The 27,137-nt window shown below is 39.7% G+C and overlaps 1 pseudogene; it reads left to right on the top strand.

Moving 5' to 3' along the window:
* The window catches only part of Trim25-ps1 (tripartite motif-containing 25, pseudogene 1), a 49,810-nt pseudogene extending 23,060 nt beyond the window's left edge, over positions 1-26,750 (top strand).
* Positions 26,751-27,137: the final 387 nt, after the last annotated feature.

The raw sequence follows: 27,137 nt of genomic DNA, 5'->3' as shown, positions 1-27,137 counted from the left end.
ATGCTATCTTTAGTAATGTAAGCTTTCTAATTCACTATATGCAAAAGAAATTTGCTGTGCAGATTGTTTTGAGTGCTCTGTGCAACTCCAGCCTACTCACCGAATGTTCTGTACTGTATCTGAGCCAGGCGCTGACTCATAAGAGCTATCTGTGTAATCTAATCACTGTGTAGCTTAATATTCAAATGTTTAGCATACTCATTTCAATTTTTGATCCATGAGCTTCTTTGTTCATTGCAAGTTTTGATTTTGAATCCATTTTTTTGCATTGTTTTAGGTAAATGGGTTTACTGATCATGTCACCCAGAAATATTAAGGCCAAAATAAAGAAGTTCTTTATTGAGTCCTCAGCAGATAAGCACACAACTTAAAATTACAGCTAAGAATTTCCTTCAGTTAAAGCTCTTAAAAATTTTTCTTGGAGTGTGAACGACCGGCCAGTATAATGCACTTATCATTCATGAGTCATTGCATCACTTCTCGCTGCACATTTAATATATGCTTTTATTCTCTGTGGGTTACATTGACAAGCATAAGAGTTAATAGCATTGTAGACTTTGAAGTAGACTAGTAGAATATTTCCTTTTTCTTTTTTTTATAAGTAATTGTTATTGGATATTTTCTTTATTTACATTTCAAATGTTATATCCCCTTTCCTAGTTTTCCTTCTGGAAATCCTGTATCCCATACCCATTCCCACTGCTTCTATGAGGGTGTGCCCCTACCCACCGACCCACCCACTCCCTCCCAACTCCTCGCTTCGACATTTCCCTACAAGAGATATAGATCCTTTACAGGACCAAGGCCTCTCCTCCCATTGATGCTCAACAAGGCCATCCTCGGCTACATAGGCAGCTGGAGCCATGGGTCCCTCCATGTGTATTTTTTGCTTAGTGGTTTAATCTCTGGGAGCTCTGGGGACTCTGATTGGTTGATATTGTTAATCTTCTCATAAGTTGCAAACCCTTCAGCTCCTGCAGTCCTTTCTCTAACTCTTCCATTTGAGAACTTGTGCTCAGTCCAATAGTTGACTGTGAGGATCCAAATCCGTATTTGTCAGGCCCTGGCAGACTCAGGAGACAGCTATATGAGGCTCCTGCCAGCAAGCTGTTCTTGGCATCAGCAGTAGTGTCTAGGTTTGGTGACTGCATATGGAATGAATCCCCAGGTGAGGCCGTATCTGGAGGGCCTTTCCTTCAGTCTCTGCTCCAAACTTTTTCTCCTTATTTCCTCCTTTGAGTATTTCCCCCTTCTAAGAGTGACTGAAACATCCACACGTTGGTCTTCCTTCTTCTTGAGCTTCATGTAGTCTGTGAATTTTATCTTCGGTATTCTGAGCTTTTGGGCTAATACCCACCTATCAGTGAGTGCATACAATGTTTTTATCTTTTGTGACTGAGCTACCTTCACTCAGGATGATATTTTACAGTTCCATCCATTTGCCTAAGAATTTCATGAAGCCATTGTTTTTTATTTATTTTTTAAGGATTTATTTAATTATTATGTATTTTGTATTATGTTCTCCCTGCATGTATGCTTGCATGCCAGAAGAGGGCATCAGATTTCATTAGCTGGTTACGAGCCACGATGTAGTTGCTGGGAATTGAACTCAGGACTTCTGGAAGAGCTATTAGTGCTCTTAACCTGTGAGCTATCCCTCCAACCCGAAGTCATTGTTTTTAATAGCTGAGTAGTACTCTTTTGTGTAAATGTACATTTTCTGTATCCATTCCCCTGTTGAGGGGCATCTTGTTTCTTTCCAGCTTCTGGCTATTATAAATAAGACTGCAATGAACATAGAGGAGCAAGTGTCCTTGTTATATACTGGAGCATCTTGTGGGTGTATGCCCAAGAATGGCATAGCTGAAGAACCACAGATTGATTTCCAAAGTGGTTGTACCAGTTTGCAATCCCACCTTCAACAGAGGAGTGTTCCTCTTTCTCCTGATCCCTGCCAGTGTAAGATGTCCCCTGAGTTTTTGATCTTAGCCATTCTGACTGGTGTGAGGTGGAATCTCAGGATTGTTTTGATTTGCATTTCCCTGATGCCTAAGGATGTTGAACATTTCTTTAGGTGCTTCTCAGCCATTTGGTATTCCCCCGTTGAGCATTCTTTGTTTAACTTTGTAGTTCATTTTTTAAGAGCAGTATTTGATTCCCTGGTGTCTAAATCCTTGAGTTGTTTGTATGTATTGGATATTATCCCTCTATTGGATGTAGGGTTGGTAAAGATATCTTCCCATTCTGTTGCTTGACATTTTGTCCTATTGACAGTGTCATTTGCCTTAAAGAAGTTTTGCAATTTTATGAGTTCTCATTTGTGAGTTGTTGATCTTAGAGCCTAAGCCATTTTTATTCCGTTCAGCAAATTTTCCCCTGTGCTCATGTGTTCACAGCTCTTCCCTACTTTCTCTTCTATTAGTTTCCGTGTATCTGGTATTATGCTGATGTCCTTGATGCACTTGAACTTGAGCTTTGTACAAGGTGATGAGAATGTATTGATTTTCATTCTTCTGCATGCTGACTTCCAGCTGAAGGAGCATAAGTTGAAAATGCTCTTTCTCTTTTTTTCTACATGATTTAAGATACCATGTTTCCTCCTAGCTCCTCATCTTATAAATCTCAGAGATCACTTCTAAAACCAAAAAGTAAATCTTCTTCTGTTTTTATTCTGTCTAAACTTGATAAAAAATTTGAATTTTATTTATTTTTTATTGGATATATTTTATTTACATTCCAAATATTATTCTTTTTCCCAGTTTTCTGTCAATAAGCCCCCTATCCCATCACTCCTAGCCCCTTCTTCTATGACGGTGTTCCACCTCCCCAACAGCTTTCCCCTTCCTGCTTCCCTGTCCTGACATTTGTCTATATTGGGGGATTCTAGCCTTGGTGAGACCAAGGACTTCTCCCATTGGTGCCCAACAAGACCATCCTCTTCAACATATGCAGATGTAGCCATGAGTCTGTTCATGTGTACTCTTTGGGTAGTGGTTTATTCTCTGGGAGCTCTAGTTAGTTGGTATTCTTGTTCTTATGGGGTTGCAAGGCCCTTCAGCTTCTAAAATCTTATCTTTAACTCCTCCAAAAGGAGATATATATATATATATATATATATATATATATATATATATATGCGCTGGATCTCATGTGTGGTTTTCTCTGAATGGTCATTCCTTCAGTTTCTGCCCCAAACTTTGTCTCCATATATCCTCCTATGACTTTTTTATTCTTGCTTTAAAGAAGGACTGAAGCATCTGTACTCTGGTTGCTCTGGTTCATCTTGAGTTTCATATGGTCTTTGGATTTTACCTTAGATAATTCGTGATTTTTGGCTAATACTCACTTATCACTAAGTGCATACCATGCGTATTTATTTGTGATTAGATTACCTTCCTCGGGATGATATGTTTTAGTTCCATCCATTTGCCTATGAATTTCATGAAATCATTGTTTTTGATAGCTGAAATCCATTGTGTAGATGTACCACATTTTCTGTATCCATTCCATTGTTGAAGGGCATCTGGGTTCTTTCCATCTTCTGGTTATAATAAATAAGGCTGCTATGAACATAGTGGGGCATGTGTCATTTTTGTGTTGGAGCATCATTTGGGTATATGCCCAAGGGTGGTGTAATTGGGTCCTCAAGTACTACTACATCTGATTTTCTGACAAATCTGCAGACTGATTTCCGGAGTGTTTTTACCAGCTTGCAATTTCACCAACATCCTCACCAGCATCTGTTGTCATCTGAGTTTTTGATCTTAGCCATTTTGACTGGTCTGAGGTAGAATCTCAGGGTTATTTTGATTTTCATTTCCCTGATTACTAAGGATGTTGGACATTTCTTTAGGTACTTCTCAGCCATTCTATATTCCTCAGCTGAGAATTATTTGTTTAGCTCTGTATCCCATTTTTAATAGGGTTATTTGACTCTCAGGAGTCTAACTTCTCAAGTTCTTTTTATATATTAGATCTTAGCCCTCTATTTGATGTAGGATTTATACAAATCTTTTCTCAATCTGTTGGTTTCCATTTTGTCCTAATGTTAGTGTCCTTTACCTTACAGAGCTTTGCAATTTTACGAGGTCCCAATTGTTGATTCTTGATCTTAGCGCATAAACCACTGGTGTTCTGTTCAGGAAAATTTCCCCAGTCCCCATATGTTTGAGGCTCTTCCCCACATTTTTTAAAATTAGTTTGTGTGTATCTGGTTTTATGTGGAGATGCTTGATCCACTTGGACTTAATCTTTGTACGGGCCAATAAGAATGGTTCCATTTGCATTCTTCTACAGACTGATCTCACATTGAAACAGAACCATTTGTTGAAAATGTTGTCTTTCCCTTTTTTTCTACATAATTTTAAATACAATGTTTCCTTCTATCTCATCTCATAAATCTCACAAATCACTTCTAAAACTAAAGAAGAAATCTGCTTTCTTTTTCCATTCTGTTTAAATTTGAAATTGGGTTTTAAATAGGAATTGACATCTCTCTACTTGATATCTTTCTTCTTGATCATAGGTATTCTCTAAGCATTGAGTGTACTGGGGCCCCTTTGTCATTATGTTGATTTAAGGCCACTCCTGGACTATTACTAAACGCATGATTAAAACTTCACAACAAACTAATATTTTATCTTTATTCTTTCACTTTGAAAACTATATTGATTTTAACAAATCAGTTAATCAGAAAAAGGTATAATTTCCCCACTGAATGGAGTCCATTCTCTTTAAATCAGACTATCACAACTTACTCTTACTACTGGCACTCCACACATTAGCAGACAGCCTTCATTTACCTAGCCTGTTAAGAGAAGTCTCTGTAGCTGTGAGAAGTCACTTGGGGACATAGATCTAGAAACAAGGGCATGGTGGGCACAGATACAGATTGTTTTTAAAATCTCTAGATTCCTTCATTACTAGAGTCCTTCATTATAAGAAGACTGTATTTCTAGAAATAAATATCCAGCCTGTCTCTACTCCTCTCACCTTGACTCTGACCTGAAAGCAACACAAAAGAATATCTTTAGACAGCCTGTCTCAAATACAGCTCATATTTCTAATAATAATACTAACCTTATATACTGAAATAAATGACTGTCCTCTGTCATAAGAGTAAATAACAATGTAAAAATTTTACCTAGCTTTTATATTTATATGTTAACATTAGTTCTTTATATGAAGAAAAACAATAATTTTCAGTTGAGCCACAGTTACTTACATGTTTAAAAAGTGTGGTTATTTGCATATCTCTAAGAAAACATAGTGACTGTCGAAAATTATCAAAATGAAGGAAAATTAGCTTTGAATTTTCTGAAAAGGAAATTGAGAAGAGGGTATTTGCTGAGATCAATTACACAATAACAGCCTCTTCTAGACTGTTTCTCAGAGTATTAACACCATATTTACAATGTACAGTTTTATTGCCATTATTCGACCTTGTATTTTATATTACAAAAATTACTTTCAAAAAAGAAATGTGAAACTAGTAGTGAAGGATAAGCATTTCACTGCAGTTGGTTTGGGATGACTGGTCAAGCAGTTATAAAATAAGAATTAAGAAACCTGTTGTCTAAATCAGACAATAGTCTATGCAGTGGGGAAAATAGCTCAAACAGAGTGATTAGAAACAATTAGCCTGTGCAATGTTGAACACATGCATGTTTTGGGGCTGATAATTTGTTATTGGATACCAATTGGTGTGTCTCTTCCAGAAGAAGAATGCTTCACCCACTCCCAGCATTTCTTTTTTTGCCTATAGTTCACTGTGTAGGTGAAGGATTGAAGTCCGATAGGCTCTCTTCTGTGTACTTTGGCATGTTTCTTGATGTTATCCCTGTTAATCTCACGTTTAAGCAATCCTGTTGGTGAGACTTAATGGATGAAGCTTCTGACAGTACTAGGAGACACATATTATCACAACACACGCCATATTTCTCATGATCAAAGAATCCTTCCACTTCCTCGTCTAAAGTATTCCCTGAGCCTTAGGTGTGGGACTTGTTTTGGGATCTATAGCTCTGCATTTTGATTGGTTGTGGTTGGCTGTACAGAAGTGGCTGATTTTTTGTAGGAATAAACATGTATTAAATGATTAAAGAAAAAAGGGGCCATGATTTTGAAACAGAGCTAGAAGGTTATATGTGGGGGTAAAAGTGGGGGTTGGAAGATGGAAAGAGAATGGGGAAATGATGTAATTATAATCTCAAAAGTAAAAGAAATAATTAAAATACAATAAGTCTATCTGTAGCATTAATATTTTAATAAAATTCCACTGCAGGGTTAATTTCTGCCTCAGCCTCATGTTCCAGAATGAAAGACACACAAACACACACACACAAACACACACACACACACAAACACACACACACAAACACACACACACACACAAACACACACACACAAACACACACACACACAAACACACACACACACACAGTCTTTATACTTTAATATGCCCTAAGCAGCACAATAGCTGGCTAACTGTCTAACCTCCATGTTGTTAGAATCTACTTCCCGCTGATAATGTCGAGTAACTATTTACTAATTTCTATGTTCCATCTTGCCTGTTGTAAACCTAATTGAGCAGCTCTTGACCTATATTATCTTGGCCCATTTTCATGGCAGTTCTCCTTCCCTGTCGTACACTCTTTCCAGACATGGCATTTTCATTCTTTCCTGCTTCTCCACGGTCTCAAACCCTTGAACCCTAAATCCCACCCTTCTCTCATTCCCAGCTATTGGCTGTGGACATCATTATTGATCAGTCAGAATTAATTAGAGATAGGTTCCCAGAGGCTATGTGCAGACTCCCCCTCTTATAAGCTAATTGGGGGACCTCATTAACACTAGAACATAAACAGATACGTCTATCCAATCTAATCCGAAGGAGAAACAATGGTAACTGCATTGCATTTAACTTTTTATGATAACATAAAAATAGCACTGACTCAAAAAATTCTCCGGCTATTATGCAAAAAAAGGCATAGCTATCTCCCTTATAAAAATAATTTGAAGGTTAAAAACAGAAAACAGACTTAAGATTTGACAGTTATAAAAAAACACAGGTATATATTTCTAAAACAAACATTTTCATTGTTTCAAAATATATATTTAATTATTATTTTATTATCTCTTATGCATGTGTGTTTTGTCTGTATGCATATCTTCATACAACATGGTTTTGTTTGTTTGTTTGTTTGTCTTCTAGAAGTAAAAATAGAAAGTCTGACAGGATCTTTGGAACTGGAGTTACACAGAATTGTGACCTGCTCTGTGGTGCTAGGAGTTGAATCCTAGTCCTCGGGAAGAGCACTTGCTGTGATGCTCTTGACTGCAGAGGCATCTCTGCAACCTCATGATTTCTGTTCTTCTAGTTCATGCCCATCTATAAATATCATCGCACAAAAGGGATCTCTACCATCGCTGTAAGTGCTGATGTTTGAAATTCTCCAGACACAATGGCCACTGATCAGGTTCAAGGTGCTTTGTGCAATTTATTAAGGGAGGACTCAGAATTAATGTGGCCACTTTTGTCACTCTTTTACATTTGAGATTTTATTTTGAAAGGTGGTGTTAGAAATTAGAAAAGATAACTTAAAGACTTAGCTTTACATACTACTGTGTACCATATAAGGAACAAAATACAAAATTTGTTTCTTAGAGGTTGTGGTTTCTCCCGGGAAGCCCTCAGAATCTGGGAAGATCTCATTCTTCTCTGAAGGGAGCTGGCACCTTCCAGGAGAAAAGTTCAAACTTGGTTTGCTTTTTCTCCTTCCTTCCATTCAGCTAATCTCTTCATGTCCATGTCTGAGAAATTCATCTAACCTTTCCCCTCCTGTGTCTTCTGGCAGATCAGCTCAAGGAATGATTTACTGACAGGAATGTAATTGTTAATTTATAGACCTGCTGGGCAGAGGTGGGCACATTTAATCACTGACCTTGTTAAGACTTTGTGGGAAACAATAGAAGCTGTCTCTGAAAGATGGCTGCAGGGTGATTCCTAGCTATTGAAGATGATAATTCTTCTCTCTAGGTGTCTTCACTCAAGAGTTCTGTGTAGCAAAAGACAGAAAGTCAGAGAATCTCACATTAAAGGAAGCTCATATAGTGTCTCCACTGTGCCTTTCACAGGAAAAGTGGATTTTAAAATCACAGGCATATAGAAACTACTCAGGAAGGGAAAGGAAACACATACTTTGCATATCATAATGACAATAATCTTTTTTCCTTGAAACAAACCAATAAATGCTTATTAATGCTATCAGAAATCATTTTTTCTAGCGGATAACCAAAGTTCCCCTCATCCACTGCTGCATATCTACTTTCAAATTCCTGACCCTCTGTACTTCTCCCCATCTCATCCCATATCTATACTGGCCCACTTTCCCCACCCCCTCCTCTCTCCCTCCCAGATCCTTCCTTTCCTTTACTTCCCAAAGATTACTTTTCCCCTTTTAGTAGGACTATAGCATCCACACTTGGGTGTAATCTTCTTTCTTGGTTTTCATATGGTCTGTGTGTTGCATTGTGGGTATTTCTGAGCTTCTTTTTGGCTAATATCCACTTAACAGTGAGTACATACACCATGTGTGTTCTTTTGTGACTGGGTTATCTCACTCAGGATGATATTTTCAAGTTCCATTCATGCGCCTGTGAATTTCACGAAGCCATCGTTCTTACTTTAGTATAAAAGTAAATGTTTGCACAAATGTTTTAAACCTGGGTGGTAGTGATCTCATATAAGTTCTACTCCTCAACTACATAGTACTTTTTTCCTGATCCACTACCATTTCAATTTGTTCCTCTACCTAATCTAACTTGATCTATGCTTATTTTAGTGAAATGTATAACAGACTCAAAACTGTGGCATTTCCAAGCATGGCACTCTCTGTGACTATGACACAGGGTATCTTCTTGGCTTAGACAATGTTCTCCATTCAACACATGAATAAAAGAATGCTCTACAGAGTGGTCTTTCAGTGGAGAAAACTAAATTACCAACTACTGCATAAATGCACAGAAAACAACTTCAAGCAAACCAATGTTTCCCTGCCCAGCAAATGAGGATCTGGGTACTCAAAATCTTGGACTCCACTCAGATATTTATTAGAAAATGTGGAGGAGAAAATGATTGACCCTGGTTTTTGACAGTACTCCAGCTGGTTCAAAGGAGGCACATCTTAAGGGTCACTAGGATTACTGTTCATGCAAAGCACAGTGAAAGTTAATTTGATTTTCAACTTGATCCTATTGAGATATGACCAAAAGGCAGGAAAGCACTCCTCTGTGTGTGTGTCTGCTAGAATGTCACTGGTGTAGTTAGATAAAGGCCATGGTGCAGTGAGTCCTTTGAGGGATTCCCAACATGATAGCATTATGAAGACAATGTGAGAGAAGGGTCTCTTTGGAGGAAATAGTTCATTATGGATTTGCTCTTAGATTGTGTCTTCCCCTAAATCCTCAAGCATGATTTCTGTCAGCTTCTTGTCTGCTTTGTCAAACTCTGCCTTCAATGACAGACTTAAACCTCTGAGGCCAAGAGTCAGAATAAATATTTCTATCAGATATTTGGTTAGAATGTGTCTGATAGAAATACAAAAATTATTTTAAAACATCAGAAAATTCATAAAATCAAAAGTTCTGATTTCTATTAGAATTAATGAGCCAAAAAAGGAATTATAGTTGTAGCTATTTATATGAGGGTAGATTGAAGTTTGAGAAGATCTTAAACATAATTATATTTTCACTGAGCATGCTAAGTAAATGTGTAAGAGATGTAGTGTTGGTGAAAAATGAAGAAAACTGAGAAATCTTTAGATTTATTTAGTTCTACATAAATAAATGCAGGCAATGGTCAGCTACCTCTCCATCCTGAGAGGGCATGTACCCTAGGAGATATGTAGGATGAGACCCAGGTATGGGGAGAAACCGTGAGAATAAAAGGTATTTTATGGACTGCTTACTTTTATTCTGCTTTCTCAATTCCATATTCCAAAGAGTTAGCAATGAGACCTCAAATTTGTACTCATGAGATCATTAGTGTTCATTTTGCCTTCTTGGCACTCTGTGAAAAAAATAACCACCTCTCAGGCTGTAGAGATGACTCAGTAGTTAAGACCCCTGACTGCTCTTCTAGAGTCCCTGAATTCAATTCCCAGCAACCAAATGGTTGCTCACCACCATCTGTAATGAGATCTGATGCCCTTTTCTGGTGTGTCTGAAGACAGCTACAGTGGACTCCTTCCTATACATAAAATAAATAATTCTTAAAAGAAAAAAAGGACCTTTAAAAAATAAGCCATCTTAGGGAAACAAACAGAAAAAGCTTGGTCAGTCCTTTACTATTAACCAAGTTAAAGACATTGTATTGAACACACACACATACACACACACACACACACACACACACACACAAACACACACATGTGCGCACACACACATGCACACACAGAGAGAAAGACAGAGAACGAGAGAGAATATGAAAAGATCAAGCATGAATAATAAACACAAAATGAAACAGCAAAATTGTGGATTTGGAGAAGAAATGGCTGTAGATGGAAAAGATAAATGAAAGAAAGAGAGGGGATGACAAAGAGAGGGAGGGAGAGCAGGTGAATACTTAAGAATTCAGACTCACAGAAAGTCAGGAATGTTTCGCAATAATAATAGAACAGGGGCATCAAGAAAGGAGCATTAAAAATGAGGAACAAATGCTTCTTCATTGCCACACTGAGCAATACCAAAGAAAAGAAAGAGAGAATAATGGCAGAGCAAAGAATGAAGAGCACAGAATCCTTCACAGCAGGAAGCTTCAGAGTAGGGTAGGCTGCTGTCCTGAAAATGAGCCAGAGAGTGATGCAGAGACAACAGAAGAAAGTGATTGCAAATGCAGTTAAATCAATCAGTACTTAATTAATCAAGTACTGAATATTTAAATAAAAGTGTGTGCATACCACATCCCAAGTTCATGGGTACAAGTGCATTCACCTGTGTCTGTGTAGTTTGTCCTTCTTTATTTTGACACTTCTTATAAAGACTTATTGACATTCACAGTGACTAAATGTAAACAGTATACAAGAGCCTACAATTAGCTTCTCATGAATACAATCGATACGGTGCTAATTATTTAAAAAAAAACAACTTTGCATCAAAACAGACCAAGACTTGGCAGTGACATCTCTAGAATTTACTTATAGGAAAAAAGGATTCTAATTTTACTTCTTTGGATCCACTTGTCAGACTGAAGGGATTAGCCAAGTCTCATTAGCCCGTCATAACAAAGTATTAAAAAGAAAGGAGAACAGAAAAATGAAGAATAAGAATGCACTTCTAACTTATTTAATGAACTCTTGAGATTAAATACATCATATATCCAACTTACTTCCAGCGTTTTCCTGCATCAGAATGTGTGTTTATAGAACTCAATTAATACTACATATATCAGTCGAGTCCCCTTATATAGCCACAAGTAAAAGTGTCACAGGATTACATATTTTCAATTGTTAATTATCAATTCATTGATGATAAATTTTTTGAGAATAAAAATTAAAATCTAGATATTAACTTTTTATCTTTTATATGGTCAAGTTTTAAACCTACTTTTGAAATTCCAAATTGTATATGGACATATATCATAGAAGAAGGTAGGAGGCACAGCTCACAGAAAGCATTAGAAGATATAGAATTGTTAAAAGCAAGGGCTCTTTTCTTTAAGGGAAGGAAATGACTGACCCCTGTTCACCAGGAGGGCTGGAACAGATGCTATTTAGCAACCTGGTGATCTTTTGCTTTTCTTCACTTGAATCTCCCAAACTCTGAGCATTGTTTATGCTCTAATTGTGAGCTTTGTCTCTCCGTGAATAAAAGCCATCCATATGAAAGAGGCCCCATGTACTTTGTCTTCCCAATTGATAGAATCCATTCTTATACTTACTGTAAATCCTTCCTGTACCATCCCTTACCCTGAACATTTTTTCTCTGTGAATAAGAACCCATTCATATGGTCATATATGCTTTGCTAAAGATATAAATTTTACAACAGAGTTTCTATGTAGCCATGTCTACAAGAAAAAAATTTTCTAAGTTTTTATTTTGTTTGAATGTGTAAGAAAACTAAACCACTTGGTCTTACTTTATACCTTTTTTGAACATGCTGCTAACAGAAACCCCAACATATCATCCCCACGTGCATGCACACACACATGTATATATGATACGTATATATACACATATATGCACACTTTTACTCACAATCTCTACCCATATAAAAGCAAACACACATAAACACATATGTATCAAGCAAATATGAAAGGATAAAATGAAGCTTAGTGGAAAAGAAGAGAGAGAAAGAAAGGAGAAAGTCAGACCAAGTATTTCAGAAGAAAATAAAGGAAGTGAAAAAGCATAGGGTTCTGTTACTAGGTGGGATTTGAGACTACAGGAGGGAGAGCTTCAAGGGTCATCAGCTTTGGCAGGGATAGCCGCAAGTCTATCACACATATACTTAGATACAGGAAATCCCAGTGGTCTACTTCAGTTTCTGAATTCTCAGAGACTGAAATGATCTCTGTTCCTATGTCTGGCTTTATTTTTCTAAACTGTATAATTTAATTGCTATGTACCTACATGCTTTTAAATTATTAATTATTTTAATTAACATTAATCCATCGATATTTGCAAGAGTATGACTTGACTTTGCTGTAAGAACCACATTCTGACTAAATTTGAGGAAATTATATCCTGTACTCTGTACAAAACTTCCTCTGGCATTTTCCATCTTTAGTGTGGTTTACGTTCAGTGGAGGATGCTGAAAAGTCTCACAACAAAACCTGGAGATGACAGAGATGCTAATCATACAGATTGAACCATTGGATGGATATCTCCTAGCATAACATTTTTACCGGCAAGAGCATACAATTATTATGTGTTAAATAAAAATTAAGAAAGCTAAGTGTGGTCCCCCAAGCCTGTCCTTCTGGGATTGACAGCTAAGATATTCATGAGCTCCACCACAGCCTGCGGTTCATGGTAAAACTCACATCAAAATGAATGAAGTAATACATATTAAAACTTTAAGAAAGATTGTACGTAATATGAGATCTTTTAAATGTATTTTATTTTGCAATTTCCCTTTAGTTTCAAACCGCTTTAACTTTTACATAATGATGCATAACAGTACTTTTATTTTATTTTGAAGGAGTAATGGGCAAAATGTACAAAAGAACATGTGCTCCATCCCTCTCTTCCTGACTTGATCAAACTTACAGATCAAGGTTTAATATGAAAAGATGATATGTGTAGAACCTCCTAACCCCAATTCCCTGAATTCAATCTGACATTGACTTCTGTGTTTGGTTCATAGAAAGGATAATTCAACTAATAAATGGCCAGTTTGTCTAAAAGCACAGCAAATGTGATTTTAAATGTAAAATTTCAGGGTTACTTGACATTACTTGGTGTTCAGCTACTGAGGGTCTCTCCACTCACAAAGAAATGAAGACAACAGCCATGAAGAGCACAATGTGGAATAAATTCAAGTGAGACACAGAGTGTATTACACATCCGTGTCACCCAGCTTGTATGTGGCCACTGGGCCTAAATCAGCGCTGCTGTGGTCACCCTCCTGGAATCCTGATTATAAGCTCCTTTCACAGAGGAACAGGCAAGGGTTGTGGTGCTCAGAAAGTTCCTGAGATCACCAAGTGTTTCCTTCCTCTCCTTGTGAAGTTATATAACCAGGAAACAGAGAACCTGGGACTCTTCCATAGTGCAGCTGCCCATTCCTTACCCAGGGATTTCTGGAGCTGCTGTGTTCTTTCAGTCACACCCATGTGGCCCTGGAAGTAAACCCAGCTACATCATCACTTTCACAACACTTGGAGGGAATGCTTTAGTGGATTCATCAGTGACCTTCCTATATGGGGTGAATGGCATTTCTTTCCCTCTCCTTCACACAGTGTCATAGGAATAAACTGGTAATAAACAATCAATCAGTTTTAGCAAAGGACACAAGATATATGACATTCTTAGAGAAACATCATTTATTTTCAAAATTATCCACATGTGAAAATGTTGGTATGTTCTTTTGTGTGAGCCAACATACATGTGCTTTGTTCTTTTTGGGGGGGATTTTTTAATTTACATTTAAAATGTTATCCCCTTTTCTGCTTTCCTATTTATAATCCCCTTATCCCATCTCCCCTCCCTCTGTTTCTGTGAGGATGTTCCGACACCTACCCACCCACCCCTTCCTGGCTTCCTGCCCTGACATTCCCCTACACTGGGGTATTTAGCCTTGGCAGGAACAACGGCTTCTCATGATGACCAACACATGCTTCATTTTTATGAGGAAGGAAGCAGTTCAGTATTTAAAAACCATCCTGAAAGAGAAAGTGAACAATGTGAAGAAACCGCTCTGCCCTACATTCTAATGTAAATTAACACTAGTTAATTTTTTGCACTCTTTTAAAAAATTTCTTTCTTTATTTTTATGCTCCAGATTTTATTCCCCTCATCCCATACCTACCCCCATCTCCACACTCTCCTCTGTATCTACAAGGATGCCCCCACCGCACCCACACCAACAGACCTCTAAACTTCCTGGGGCCTCCAGTCTCCTGAGGTTAAGTGCATCTTCTCTGACTGAACCCAGGCCTGGAGTCCTCTGCTATATGTGTTGGAGGACTCACCTCACCTGGTGTTTGCTGCCTGGTTGGTGGTCCGGTGTCTGAGAGATCTCAAGGATCCAGGATAACTGAGACTGCTGGTCCTCAGACAGTGTTGCACTCCTGAGCTTCCTCCAGAGTTTCCCTAATTCAAGGAGAGGGGTCAGCAGCTTCTGTTCATCCCTTGGATGCACATATCCGCATCTGACTCTTTGAAATGCTTGTTGGGTCTTTTGGAGGGCAGTCATGATAGGTCCCTTTCTCTGAGCACCCCATAGCCTTAGTAAGGGTGTCAGGTCTTGGGACCTTTCCTTATGCAGGATCCCACATGTCGCTGGATCTTCTTTTCTCAGGCTCTTCTCCATTTTCATCCCTGCATTTTTTTCAGACAGGAAGATTATGGATCAGAGCTGTGGTTGTGGGATAGCAATCCCATCCTTCACTTGATGCCCTGTCTTTCTGCTGGAGGTGGGTTCAATAAGTTCCCTCTCCCCACTGTAGGACGTTTCATCTAGTATCCACCCCCCCTTGAGTCCTGAGAGTCTCTCACTTCCCAGGTCTCTGGTACATTCTAGAGGGTCCTCCTAACCTCCTTCCTCCTGAGGTTGCCTGTTTCCATTCTTTCTGTTGGCCTTCAGGGCTTTCGTCCTTTTCCTCCACCCAATACCAGATCATGTTCCCCCCTCCCCAGACCCCATCTGCTTTCCCTCCCATTTGCCTCCCTCCCCACTTGTGGTTGTTTTTTTTCTGCCTCCCAAGTGTAACTGAGGTGTCCTTACTTGGGCCCTACAGCTTGTTGAACTTTTTGAATTCTGTGGACTGTATCTTGGGTATTCTGTGCTGTGGACTGCTCTGGAGTTGTTTGTATTTTGATATTAATTCTGCTTCCCCAAGAAGGGCTGCCTTGTCAGGTACTCAGGACTCAGGTGACTTCATCAGAAACTTCTCTCCATTTTACCTTGTAAGCCAGTGATTGGGCAGGGGAAGGGAAAGTAGAGCAGAAGACTTGGGGGGAGAGAGAGAGAGAGAGAGAGAGAGAGAGAGAGAGAGAGAGAGAGAGAGAGAGAGAGAGAGAAGAGAAATGGTCTATAGGAAAAGAGGAGGTGGAAGGAAGATGGAGCTGAAGCACATGTCCTGGAGGAATTGCAAGTTATAAGAGATCTCATAGCTGGGGAATAGAGTAGTGTAGTCATAAATCTGCCCAATGTAGGTACAAGCTTGTATTCATATTAATCGAGTTGTGTTTACTTTGTTCAGGCTTACTTGTTTTGGAGAGGAAACTGCACTAATTCTGTACTTTTTATTTGGGCTAATATCCACTTATTAGTGTGAACATACTGTGCATGTCTGTGTAAGTCTGGGTTACCCCACTCAGGATGACATTTTCTAGTTCCATCCATTTTCCTCCAACTTTCAGGATGTCCTTTCTTAATAGCAGAGTAGTATTCCATTGTGTAAATGAACCACTTTTTCTGTATCTATTCTTCTGTCATGGGACATCTGGCTTGTATCCAGTTTCTGGATTGTTTTCTTCACTCTCTGGCATTCAGTTGAGAAGCACATGGGTAAGATGGAAGTGAATGGACGTTTTATTATCACCTCTGGAAGCGATGTCTAATAACATCCTCATGTCAACTCTATCTCATACAATATTTGTCTGTCTAAATAGTGCCTGCTGCAGCATCTGCCAGTTACAGAAGTCTGTACTCTAAAGCTGATTCATTCCAGTTTTCTCATTCATTCACAGGAGAACACTTGGAATATTTGGGAGACATAGAGGAAGGAACATGATTCTCTTTAAGTTATTTTGGCCAGAATGGTATTTCTAATACAATCAAGCCTCAGTTCCAAAGCACCCTACATTCCCGTCTCTGTGAGGCTATCTATACATAGCTAGTGTCTCTGATAGAGACTCTGTACCCAGGAGACATTCAGTGCTGTTGAGTCAGAAGATGAGCATTATGTGACAAGTGTTCCTTGCTTGCTATTACATTCCTTGCAGGTGCTCAAAAGTCATATTCAAAAGTACATTAGTAAATATGATGATAGGCAGTGCAGGAAGAGTGTAATACCACGTGTGTCTCTTTCTTTGATCACTGGTGCTCCTAAGTCATTACTCCTTAGGACATATGGCTTGGCTGCTTTTCCCTTCACACTCTATTCAATGAGTCCACTTGCTCATAGGCCATCTGAAGGCTGAGTGTCAGATCAGGGAGGAAGTTTAGATTTGGTTTCCACTAACCTTCGTGCTGTTATGCTTCTCTCTGGAGAGCTGTGTTATTTGCATATGAAAACAGCTGATGCCTTGGTTATGCAGAGTTTTATGTTCCTTTTTAGAGAAGGACTGACCATTATCAGACAGCCACATCACAGTGAAAGGCATAAGCAAAATTCTCTCTGGAGGTTGCCCATAATAGAGTTTGTCTAATGATTCTCGCATAATGAAGTCCTCATGATTCAGTGCTCTCATTTCTGAACTTCATTGTAGAAATGCACCTCTTAAATTAAGTGAGTGGTGTCCTTAACTGAAATACATTCCCTCCATGTATGTGCTCATGGATACTTCAATGATGTACGCCTCTCCTTTACTCATTTAAGAAAACAAAATCAAAGTGCTTTACAAATGTTCTTAGAGACCATGTATTGACTTAATTTTAATCAAAGCTATGCAATTATGTAAGCTTAAATTCTTATGCTATCACATCATTTAAACAAAAATTAAAGGTTTTGAAAAATGTTCATATGTGGACAAGTATTTGTTCATATAACACTAATCAATATGAAAATTACTGACTACCTTCATGTCATAATACATCAATCAGCATATCAATAACTGAATAAAATAAGCAGAGTGCTTAATTTTAAAAGAAAGAAGGGCAAAATGTCCTATTATATCACTGTTCAGTCAAATGTGGTTCAGAGTGAAAAGAGAAGCTAGAATATTCTGGCTAGGGAATAAAAGCAGCAATACAAACCTGTTATAAAAACATTTAAAAAATGTGATTAGCTCATATGTTGCTTCTCATATACCACACACACACACACACACGCACACACATGCATATACACACATACATACACACACACTCACCATAAAAAACCAATAGCATCAGCAAAATCACCTTAAAATCCTTACTGATTCCTTTCATTTTGCCATGACAGATCTAATCTTCACGAGCTGCTCTTTATTCTGAAAATTAAGAGATTATGATGCTCTAACATATTTACAATACCAATGGGGGACTATCCTGAAAATTTAAGTTATGAAGTCATAAGAATATTATTTATGTATCAGGTATATTGAAATTTCAGGATGTTTATAAGTAAGACTTTATACTTTTACACCTAGAAAATGTAGTTAAGATACAAACACAATAATTAGAAGGAAGAATATATCCAATCCTTTATAAATTATTGAGAAAATTTTGATTTAATAATTAGTGGGTTAAAGAAATAATAGCTGAAAATGACAGAAATTAAATCAATTCAAGGTCTCCGGAGTTCTAATGATTGCAGATTTTTAAGGTTCTGTTTCATGGTAGAATTCAATTTTCCCTGTCAATAAATCAGAGCAAATAAAAGCAAGGGAATTTTATCTATATTATATATAGTGTTAAAATAAAAAGTATTAAATCAATTTACAAACCATAAATACATTTTGAAATCAACTTTCAGTGCCAAGAAAATAGCTAGTTTAATATTGTGGCCTGGGACTATAGCTCTGTTTATGATTCCCAGCTCCAGACACAGAGCAGCATCCTGTGTTCAGGAGATGCTAAAGGCATCTTCTCAATGATTACATGCTGCCTGCAACACTAGTGAGGACTTACAGGTTCAGACCCCACAGTAGGAATTCATGGGCTGGAGCAACTGCCTCTCCTTCAGCTCATGCAGGCTCATAGGGCTTATCGGATCTGCCAGGTGGATGCTAAGGGAGGCACAGGAAATAGACTGCTCTGTAGGGAGGAAATAAATTTCATTCTTTCCCTTCTGGGTGCAGTTAAACTAATCTTCTCCATTATGTCTGTAAATTGATTCCGATTCTCTTCAAATGTTTAATATAACCATGTGTCGGGCATGAGGCTCAAGAAGAAACTGACATTCTTCATTCTGTTTCTTCTTGAAAAAAATCATAATATATTGAATCAAAGTTTTAGATTCAAGTCAGTGAAATGACCACCTCCTATCTTTCATTATAAATTCTTTTTAATAATGCTGTCAAATTTTTTGAAACTTAATTGACTAGGTCATATACTAAGCCATACCAGTAGAACAATTTTTTAAAAGAAAAAAAGCTACATTTATTTTGAATATTAATTTTTTTTATAATTCACCATAAACTGTTGAGGCCTAGAGAGATGGCTCAGCAGTTAAGAGCTCTTGCTGCTCTTACAGAGGGCAGAGTTCTGAACCACATGCTGATTTGGGTTACTCACAACTGTGATTCCAACTCCAGGAGAAAAAATACTCTCTTCTGGCCTCTGTTTTCTCTGCCCATAGAGAGAATTGTGGGGGGATCATTACGGTATTGAAAATACTAGAACTCCTTTTATCTACATATTGTTTATATTTTCACATATGTTCCAATAAAGCTTGCTAAATTTAAATTATGTTAGAATATTTTCACAGATTCTTTTTTCTGTTCCAAATAGTGTAAAAATAACTTACTGATTTTGAAAGAAATTTTTTTCTGACACTTCTGGTTCCTTTTTATATAGAGGAATTAGAGAAAGGATTGAAAAAGCTGAAGGGGCTTGCAACCCCATAAGAACAACAATGCCAACCAACAAGAGCTCCCAGGGACTAAACCACTACCCAAAGACTACACATGGACAGACCCATGGCTCTGCCTGCATATGTAGCAGAGAATGTCCTTGTTGGGCACCGATGGGAGGAGAAGCCCTTGGTCCTCCAAGGCTGGACCCTCCAATACAGGGAAATGTCAGGAGGGAGGAATGGAGACGGTTGGGGAGGGGGAACACCCTTATAGAAGAAGGGGAGGAGGATGGGATATGGGGCTTATGGCTGGGAAACCAGGAAAAGGAATAACATTTGAAATGTAAATAAAATATCCAATTAAAAAATGTAGACACACTGTTGAATTCTCTAGATCCCTTAAGCTGAGAATATGGGGTCTACACATTGCACAGCAAAATGACCAACAATAGAACATGCTCAACTAATTCCATCCCTTCCAGCACAGCCGTGGGCTTCAGCAGAATAATAAAATTATTTTCACTATTCCTTCCCTGCATTGAAAGAGTGCTTTGACCATTACCCATTCCTGGCAGCTACTAGGACTGCTTAATTGAATGCCACTCAATTCATCTCACTGGGGTTGACTGTAGGACTGTGGAAAGATTCGAGTCCCAAATCACAGTTTAGATTGTCCAGGAATTTAGGAACAGGACAGCTCATCAGAGTTGAGTAGGTTTCCACTGACAAGAGTTCTAATGTGAATTTACTACATGCCATCTGTCAGCATTTTAAAGCTATTTTTCATTCTTTGAGTGCCAAATCCAGTATTTGGTTTTTCAATACTGATCATTCCAAATAATTTCCTGCAGGAATTTACAGATAGAAAACTGGATAAAAGAAATGGAGACAAACACTCCTCAGTTAATCTATGATCTGAAGCATAGCTTCCTTTCACCCTAGCCTGGTCTTTTGGGGGAAAGCTAGCAATGAGATTAGAAGGGAAACCTGCACCACCATTATCCCAGCATATTTTATGGACAGGACAAATTGTAGGTCTAAGGATTTCTGGCTGGGTTTGGTGTCCCCATCTCATCACCGGAAGCCTTGCCTGGTTGCAGAAGATGGTTGGTTCAGGCTCCACATCCCCCATTACTAGGGGGCTTGCCTGGGCTCAGCCTTGTAGATTCCAGTCATTTCCACTGCAGCAGAAATTGTAGAAGTGGCCGGCCAATCTAAATTATTAAGTGTGTCGAAAAAACCACAATTCGGCTCACATTGTGATTTAAATCAAACATTACCTTCCACTTGATAGAGAGTTATGACTTTGTCACTAGCAGCTGCAACAGGTTGTGCTTGGCTACCTGTCCTAAATTCACTATTAAACTGATCTACCAAGTTGAAAAAAAGTCAATGAAATGATATTCTACTATTGTCATAGATCAGTGCCTCACCTAATCATCACCAGAGAGGAAATGATAGGGGCAAAGAAAGAGTCCACAGCCAAACATTAGACTGGTCTTGGGGAACCCTGTGGAAAATGGACAGGAAGGATTATAGGAGCCAGAGGGGGAAAAGGTAACTATGAGAAGAGGCTCCTTACAATACCATGCAGTTTTTATCACTATTGCTCTGTAATACAGTTTCCGGGGTGATTCCCCCAGAAGTTCATTTTATTGTTGAGAATAGTTTTTTCTATTCTGGGTTTTTCATTCTTCAAAGTGAATTTGCAAATTTCACTTTCTAACTGCTATGATAAAAGTCCACACCCAAATGGGACTTCGTAAAATTGCAAAGCTTCTGTAAATAAGGGACACCCTCATTAGGACAAAAGAGCAGCCAACAGATTGGGAAAAGGTTTTTATCAATCCTTCATCTTAGAGTAGGCTCAATATGTACAAAGGACTCAAGAAGTTAGACTAAGCAACTAACCCTATTAAAATGGGGTACAGAGCTAAACAAAGAATTTTCAACTGAGGAATACCAAATGGCTGAGAAGCACCTAAAGATATGTTCAACATCCTCAGTCACCATCAACCCTGAGATTCCACCTCACATTAATCAGAATGGCTGAGATAAAAAATTCAGGTGACAGCAGATGCTGGTGAGGATGTAGAAAACGATCATCACTCCTCCATCATTGGTGGGATTACAAGCCGGTACAACCTCTCTGGAAATTATTCTGGAGGTTCCTCAGAAAATTGGACATAGTACTATACCACTCCTGGGCATACACCCAAACAATGTTCCAACATATAGCAAGAATACATGCTTCACTATGTCCATAGCAGCCATATTTATAACAGCCAGAAGCTATAAAGAACCCAGATGTTCTTCAACAGAGGAATGAATACAGAAAATGCGGGACATTTACCCATGGAGAACTACTCAGTTACTAAAAACAGTGACTTCGTGAAATTCATAGGCAAAAGGATGGAACTAGAAAATATCATCCTGAGTGAAGTAACCCAATCATAAAATAATACAGATGGTATGTACTCACTGATGAACAGACATGACCCCAAAAGCTCAGAATACCCACGATAAAATTCACAGAGGTTCTGAAGCTCTAGAAGAAGGGAGACAAAAATGTAGATGCTTCAGGCCTTCTTAGAAGGGGGAAACAAAATAGTCACAGGAGCTAGAGGGTACAAGCGACTTGGAAGGAAGGGAGGAGGAGGAAGAGGAACAAAAAGGTGGCAGGATCAGGTATGAGACGACACTGGAAAATATAGAGGGTGGGGAATTTGAACCTAGGTATGTAGCAATGGGAAATGGGGAATTTGTGCTTGCCTCCAGCAAGTCACAAATGCCAGGAAAGCAAGAGCCTCCCAGGACCCAACAAGAATGAGATTAGCTGATATGTCCAACAATGGGGAATGAGAACCTGTAGAAATCATATCCAGACCTTCCATTTGGAGGATGGGGCCACCCACCCTTCTCAAAATTTTAACCCAGAATTGATCCTGTCTTCAGGAAATACAGAGACAAAGAGTGGAGCAGAAACTGAAGAAAAGGCCATCTAGAGACTACCTCACCTGAGGAACCATCTCATATGCAGCCACCAAATCCAGTCACTGTTGCTGATACCAAGAAGTGCTTGCTGACAGGAGCCTCATATGAATATCTCCTGAAAGGCTCTGCCAGAGCCTTACAAATACAGATGAGGATGCTTGCAACTAACCACTGGACTGAGCATAGGGATCCCCCATGGACGAGTTAGAAAAAGAACTGAAGAAGCTGAAAGGATTTGAAACCAAATAGGAAGAACAACAATTATCAACCAACTAGACCTCCCAGAGTTCCCACAGCTAAAACACTTACCAAAGAGTACACATGGAGGGACCCATGTCTCCAGCCACATATGTAGCAGAGGATGGCAGTGTCTGGCATCAATAGTAGAAGCCTTTTGTCCTGTGAAGGCTCATTACCACTGTGTAGGCGAATCCCAGTTTGGTGAGGGGGGAGTAGGTGGGTGGGAGGGGGAGCATCCTCATAGAAGTGGAGGGAAGGGGATAGGAGAGGGGAGAACTGGGAAAGTGGATAACATTTGAAATGTAAATTCTTAAAATATCCAATAATAACAAAAAAGAAGAGCCTTCATAGAATCACCTAAGCAGGGCTCATAGAGGCTCACAGACACTGAAGTGACAACCATGAAGCGTGCATAGATCTGAGTTATGTCCCCTGCATATATGTTATGGTTATGTGATTTGATGTTCTTGTAGGACTCCCAATAGTGTAGAGTACCTGATTCTTTGGCCTGCTCTGAGGACCTTTTTTCCCCTACTAGATCATCTCATCCAGCCTTGATATGAGAGTCGAGTTGGTGCCCAGTCTTGGTATATCTTGTTTGATTGATATCCCTGGGAATTCTGCTCTTTTCTGAAGAGAAATAGAGAAATGGATCTGGGGGAAAGAAAAGTTGGGTGAAATGGGGGCTGGAAGGAGTGAAAGGGTGGGAAAGGAATGAAAAAAGAGAAATGAAGGAAGGAAGGAAGGAAGAAAGAAAGAAAGAAAGAAAGAAAGAAAGAAAGAAAGAGAGAGAGAGAGAGAGAGAGAGAGAGAGAAAGAGAGAAAGAAAGAAGGAAAGGCCCAGCTCTTTGAGCACTGGAACTTGGTGTGTCTGTCAGGTGCCCCCTGGAGTACTATGGTTGGGCTGTTTCTGCTGGCTGAGGAACTGTCTCCATATGCCTAGAACTCCTCTAGGAGCCCATCACCACCACCAGGTATGCCCATCACTTCTGTAGGCTATAGGCTGTGCCTGGATGAAATATAGATTGTCCAGAACCTGCCATCCTGCTTCTTTGTAGTGCCATACCATGGAGCAGGTGAATCAGCCGTTGCTCAAAAACACGCTGCTATGCTCAATGGTAGAACAGTTCCAGCAGCCTCAGAAGGCAAGGGCCTGGTGGATTACTGGACCCTGCTTTCCTGCTCTGGTACTTCAAGAGCTCAGCCACCCAGGTGGCCTGCAACCTTTCCCTGAATGAGGTCTCTCACTGTGCCTGTGTTCTTGGCATCTTTCTCCCAGGAGCAATTGCGTCCTCACCTGGACAGTCCCACCTTCCAGTACCTCCCCCTGCAGCCACCCATTCTGCTCCCAGCACAACCACCTTCTGGAATTGTTTTGTCCTACGCATGGTGAGGGCATCTGCCATATCTGCCTGGTAGAGCACAAGGCTTGGTCCCCTACACTACTAAGCCAGGCCAGCACTGAGCTAGAGAACAAACTGAGACCTTAAACTCATCATGTACATCCACATCAATGGGGCAACCAGAGCAATGGAGGACATGAGAGCCAAGTAGCAGAGTGTGCAGGACTCTATGGACAGGAAAATGGAACAGTTGAGACAAGAATATATGGAAATAAAGGCTGTTTGTCTCAGCAAAAGACCAGCTCCACATGCGAGATAAAATAGGCAGAGGAGAGGAGAGTCTGTGGAAAGTGTCACACCATTCATCAGGTTCTTGTCAGGAAGAAGAATGAAATACAGAATCTGAAGGCAGAGGTTGAGCTCGTCCTGGCCCAAGAGGAAGTTTGCATTTCTGGAGAAAGCTGCAATAGAAGGAGTGTCACTAAGACCAGTATGCCTCCCTAAGATAGACCTGGATCATGGTTTGATAAAGGGGGTCTACCAAGGTGCATTGGACCTCAATAGCAAGCTGAAGCTCCCTCTCAAGCAGCTACAGAAGAAGGCTGAGGAGCCCTTTGGCTCAGGTAACATGGAAGACCAAACAGAGTCCACACCCAAACCCATCCTGTATTAATTGGGTAAGAGCTATGAGATCTGAAATAAGGTATTTTTTAGGACTTTGATCTTTAAGCTCACCTGGCTGAGGGGGTGCAGGGACTGTGGTATTATCTGCATGTCCTATTTTAAATGGTCCTGTATATTGCCTGTTTGCAGCTAAAATTGGCAAAGAGAGAGAGAGAGAGAGAGAGAGAGAGAGGAAAGAAAGAAAGAGAGAAAGAAAGAGAGAGAAAGAGAGAAAGAAAGAGAAAGAAAGAAAGAAAATCAGAATAATGGAGATCAGAGTTGATGGTTTTCTTTTTCTTTTTTGGGTGTCCATGCTATGGATGATGGAAGCTACTTGGGTCCATGAGTCAGGACTATAAATATCATGTTCATGAATGGTGTTATCTGAAGGACTTCCTCTCAAAACAAGAAGGCTTTTCTTTTGGCAACTTTTATCCCGTGAGATTATTTAAAAAAGCACTTATTTCCCTAACTTTTTTTTCTTAAGTGATGTCAAGTTGCTCATGACAGAAAAGTGAAGAAAGTCCTTGTTCAATGGGAATGTGCCCTTGGCCTATGCATGTTGGGGTTTCCATAGAGGTCCAAAATGCTAAGCCTTCCCACACATTTACAAACTAGCAACTGTCCTAGAGACTTAACTATGTATCGCCAGGTTATATTTTTGGTGTTGTTGCATCAAGAAGTTAGATAGAGGGTCTTTGACAATGCCCCTTGTGGACTGTTGGGTTTTATAGAGGGACTTAAGGAACTTTCAGCCCACACCAAGAGACTAGCTCTAGCAAGAAGGCATCAGTTGTCCTTGAGCCTGAGTGAATTCATGCACTGGTGCCTACTGAAAACAAGGTAAGAAAAATACAGGCTGATTGCCTTTAGAGTTGGGGGTACTTACCCTTCCTATGGAACCAGAGGTTTGGATGAATTTGTGTGGGTTTCAGCTAGAGTATGCACCAGCTGCTTATCTACCACATCTTGGTGACAGATGTTGCCCTCCATGGCGTTCAGTGGGTCTCTGGTCTAGCCAGAAACAGCCAAAGTCTTACAGGTCTCAGAATTGAAGCCCACAGGACTGGTCTGGCCAGTAATGGCCAAAGTCTTATAGTCTTAGAAGGGAAGCCCTTGCAGTGCAGGTAGCCAGGGTCCCAGGTCTCCCTTGCTACCATGCAACACGAATACAAGGGTCAAGAACAGCAGCTATGGCAAGCCTTGATGACTGAGCCATTAACCTGGTCTTTTAGGTGTATTTAGGGTCAAGGGATGAATGTTTTGGGAGAGAAAATTCTTCCCCCAAAAGGAAAACAGCTACACTCAAATGAATTTTGGTGAAATACCTTGTGCACTTTATTCCACGTGGATAGGGTGGGATCCAGGGGTACCCTTTTATGCTTTTTATTGGCTCAATTTGAGATGCCAGTGATACTCTGTTAGCATAGGGAAGGACTTCAAATGTTTTTCCTACTTGACTGATTGTCATGGTCTTCTCAGTGGGGTTTCCTGGTTATGTGTCCCAGAGTAGGCTTTTTGAAGAGAGTTAGCCCATACCTACTTGTACTCAATTCTGAGTTTCATAGAGTCTGAGCTCATTCAGCCTTACCAGTTCTTTTATCTGGTGGCATGGTCCATTTGCCACCTACACACACCCTGTGAAGAAGACCCCACAGAATAAGAGGAACAAGGAAACCCCCAATCTTGCCAGCCCTCTCCCATTCTCTCCTCCTCTAACAAGTTGACCATCTTGGGGCTTCTGGACAGTCACTGCATTTTAAAAAATAAACTGTCCATGATGCCACATGCAAAATCAACACCCCACAGCCAAACACTATAATAGTCAAGGGTGAGATACTAGAAAATTCCTTAACGAAGTATAGAATGGAGCTTCTCGAGTATTTTGTTAAAGTCATCTGTGACTACAGTACTGCCCACAACAAAGTGACTCTGATAGACCACTGCTTCCATGGCTGATGTGCTTCAGTGCTATCAGTCACATCTCCAGGGGTTCACTGCTATAACAAAGGAATTTAATACTGGGAAGTGGAGCTGCAGAAGAAGAACTTCTGCAGTGAAGGCATCTGTTACCGCAGCGTGGAAAGGCAGGTCCCTGAGAGCTGGCTGTGGCCACAGAGTTAGAGGGCTTTCTTAGCATTGACTGGGCTGGAAGTGGGGTTTGGGGAGCAGAGCCCTTGCTGGATTAATGGGAGGCTGGTGGCTCTGCTCCTAATGTTTTCTTGCCTAGACAGCTGTTCTCAGCAGTAATGCTGCCTCCTCTGGATTATAGATACTGGGCTGATGACTATAAAGGCTTCCATTTGTCTTCTATGGCTACCACAGTTAAGTGGACAGCCACACTACATTCCCAAAGCCTAACATCATACAGATGGGCTGTGTGTGGTTGTTTCAGGAACCTTACTAATCACCTACTGGGGTGACTACATATGGCATGAAGGGTCCTTAAATAGACCAGAGGAAGATGGCTGTATTCCTGTTTATCCATAGCCACATATTGCAGGCCCAGTG

Source organism: Rattus norvegicus, chromosome 1 (genome assembly GCF_036323735.1).
Source record: "Rattus norvegicus strain BN/NHsdMcwi chromosome 1, GRCr8, whole genome shotgun sequence".
In the NCBI taxonomy this organism is placed as follows: Eukaryota; Metazoa; Chordata; class Mammalia; order Rodentia; family Muridae; genus Rattus; species Rattus norvegicus.
The sequence above is the reverse complement of the archived record's forward strand: the minus strand, read 5'-3'. Positions and strand labels throughout refer to the sequence as shown.